A 3,314-nucleotide genomic window follows, 5' to 3' on the forward strand; every position below is an offset into this window, starting at 1 on the left:
GATGCTCATTTGGAAGAGGAGGAGGGACGATGGGTCAGGCGGTGGACGGGTGTGAGTGCCTATGAGAAGGTGCCGAGCACAAGGCAGGCGGCGCTGTCACGGGGACCACGGCGTGAACCCGGTGGTAAGAGTGACCTTCCCCCTCCGCTGCGAGAACACGGCACCGTGGGCCCCGAGGTGGGGGCCTTTGAAAATCAGCTCTGGGCAGGGATCTCCACATTCCTGCAGACAGCACTGGCCACTGAGGCCAGGCCACTGCAGTGACTTCCAGGACAAAAGACACAGAGGAGGGAGGAGTAAAAATAAAAATAAAAAATGAATGAGCAAGAGCTGCTGGTGAATGTAGAGGGTTTTGTGAGCACCTGGGACTCGGGGAGGGTTACACTCAGACTCCCAGACTCAACCTGGGGAGGAATTTAGGGACCCGACGTCCAGCACAGCAGCTGGCACCAGACCCTGAGATCTGGGTGGTGCTATGAACGTGCCATTGACACACAGGCTGGAGAACAGGAGGAAGCGTATCCAAGGAGGGAGGGGAGGGTCCTGGCACCGCCGGCAGAGCCTCTTCCCGCCAGGGCCATGAGCCCTGCCACCTGTGCTCACCCACTCACCCGCTCCCAGGCCTGCACACGGGGCGAAAGGCATGCGGGGGGGGGTGGGGGGGGCAGTAAAGTCCTTATAAAGGGAAAACTTATTCATGAGTCAGCCCAGCTCATTCATGGCAAAGGTATTTTCTTTTCAGCCTTTTTCTGCAGAGCCTTTCGCTGCCTCGGAGGTGAGGTCATCGCTGGTAAACACTCTGCCTTGCGGTAAGTTTCCTCTGAACTGTTTGCTTCTGTTTAACCCGCCAGACCTCCAGGGAGCTGGCAGCCTGGAGCGGCATAAAGGGCACCTGGCTGAGACGAGGCGGGGCTTTGAATCCCAGCTCTGCCCCTTTCCAGCTAAGGGACCGTGGCCCATGCACCTCACATCTCCGGACCTTGGTTTCTGTTTGTAAAATGAAGTCACTCCCATCGAAAGGATCCTAAATAAATACACAGTCCTGCACACTCATTCCTTCAACAAATACTTATTGAGTGCGTAATATGTGCAAGCCCTATGCTGTACAATGGATTTCCTGAGAAACACACATATGTGTACACATGTGCGAGCGCACACACACACACACGGTTCCCACACCCTGCCCTTAGAAGGCTCCCATTCTGGTAGGGAAGACAGACATGAATCAAATGATCCCATAAATGAATATTAAAACACAGCTGCGATTAGTGCTGAGCTATCTGGTGCTATAATAGCTTGTAACGGTGTTTGACCCCATTGGGGCAGAGCTGGCAGGGGCTGGACAGGGAAGACTCCCTGAAGGAGTGACTCCCAGTGGAAGAGGGAGATGGGACCAGGCACCATGCAGGCAGGGAGCTGGGAGCGGGGCCGGCACAGAGGGGATGGGACCAGGCACCACGCAGGCAGGGAGCTGGGAGCGGGGCCGGCAGAGGCGGGTGCTGTCTGGTCCCAGGCAAGGGAGATTGGTAAAAGGTGTACATTTTCAGCTCCGCAGTGAATCAAGTCTGAAGATCTAACATACGACATGGTGACTATAGTTGATTAACGCTATATCATTGAAATGTACTGAGAGTAGAACTTAAATATTCTCACCAGAATATGTGTGTGTGTGTGTGTGTGTGTGTGTGTGTGTGTGTGTGGTGACAGGTGACAGGATGTTAATTAACTAGATGGGAAGTATCCTTTCACAATGCATACATATATCAATTTATCTAATATGCACTTTAAATACCTAACAATCTTATTTGTCAGATGTAACTATATATAAAGCTGGGAAAAAGAGAACATGCTCAATAGTGGCCTCCTATTGGGCAGTTCTTGGTGTTAGCGCCCGCCATCCTGATGGGTGGGGACTGCCCCACGGTGCCCCCAGCCTGCGTGTAGGAAGGACAGAGGAAGGGGAGGGAGTGGTGCCTGTGACGTGGAACGCCCCGTGTATCCTATCGGAACTGAAATTACTCGGTCAACTTTCATGAATATTAAATATTGAACCATCAGGACTTTTGTTGCTTTCTTTAAAATTGTAGTGGGGGTGCCCTAACCGGTTTGGCTCAGTGGCTAGAGCGGACTGAAAGGTCCCAGGTTCGATTCCAGTCAAGGGCATGTACCTGGGTTGCGGGCACATCCCCAGTGGGGGGTGTGCAGGAGGCAGCTGATCGATGTTTCTCTCTCATCGATGTTTCTAACTCTCTCTCTCCCTTCCTCTCTCTAAAAAAATCAATAAAATATATTTTTAAAAAAATAAAATCGTAGTGGGTTTGGGGAAAGTCTCCAATCTCTTTCTTTAAAAAGTGGGACTACAAGGAGGAAATGAGGACATTTCCCCTCATAATATATCATCTTGAAATAAGCAAAGTCATCCCAAACCGTTCCTGCTGGGAACAGGAATCGGGGGAGGAAGGAAAGGGAAAGAAGGGAAAGCAGAAAGGATGTCCCCAGCATCTCTGGTGCCCGCTCGGGACCCAGCGCTGGGCGAAGCCTGGGCCACCCAGAGAATAGTCAGCGGGCATTGAGGCGTGAGATGACAGGAATAAAACCAGACAGACGCGTGGACAAGGGCTCCAAACACGAGGCCAGCAGGCAGCAGAGGGGAAAGACTGACCGGGGCACGCGGTACACAGACGAGCCGCTGGGGCTGACATGGGGAGCCCGTCCAGGTCTGGACGCAGGAGACCCGACTTCCCAGCCCCGCTCTCCCGATTTCTCACTGGGCCAAGTTCCCATTGCTCTCTGAGCCGCCGTGTTCTTGGCTGTGAGATGGGCCCCCTATAAGCATGACTTTGAGTGAGGTGAGGCGAGCAAGGAACTCAGCCCCATGCAGCTCTCAGGGGTGGGGAGACGCAGTGGGCTGGGGGTGTCGGGGAGGCTCCCTGAGGGGTTGGCATGAGTCCTTAGTACAAGGGCAGGGCTGAGCAGGTGGTGCCCGCTGCCACAGGGGATGCTCTAACACAGGAAAGGCTGCTTCGTCCTTGCTGAAGGTGGTGGAAGAGGCGACTCCCTTTGAGGGGTGATCTGTTTCCAGTGAGGGCTGACCTAGACTTAGCCACTCCGTGCTCTGTGACGCCTGCCTCAGTTTATTCAGCTTCAGCCAAGCCTGGGGTGAAATGAAGGTCACCGGGAAGTGGTTCCCTCCCAGGCCTCACACTTCACCGATAGGGGTGGGTGGAGGGCCCAAGACTGCCCTCTGCCCAAGAAGGAAGGGCAGACAGAAGCCTGGGGAAGCCGGGCCCCTGCTGCTCGCTCAGCACCAAGTG

This window comes from Myotis yumanensis, unplaced genomic scaffold (assembly GCF_028538775.1).
Source record: "Myotis yumanensis isolate MYYU_CA2020_CCGP unplaced genomic scaffold, mMyoYum1.0.hap1 SCAF_2, whole genome shotgun sequence".
NCBI lineage: Eukaryota > Metazoa > Chordata > Mammalia > Chiroptera > Vespertilionidae > Myotis > Myotis yumanensis.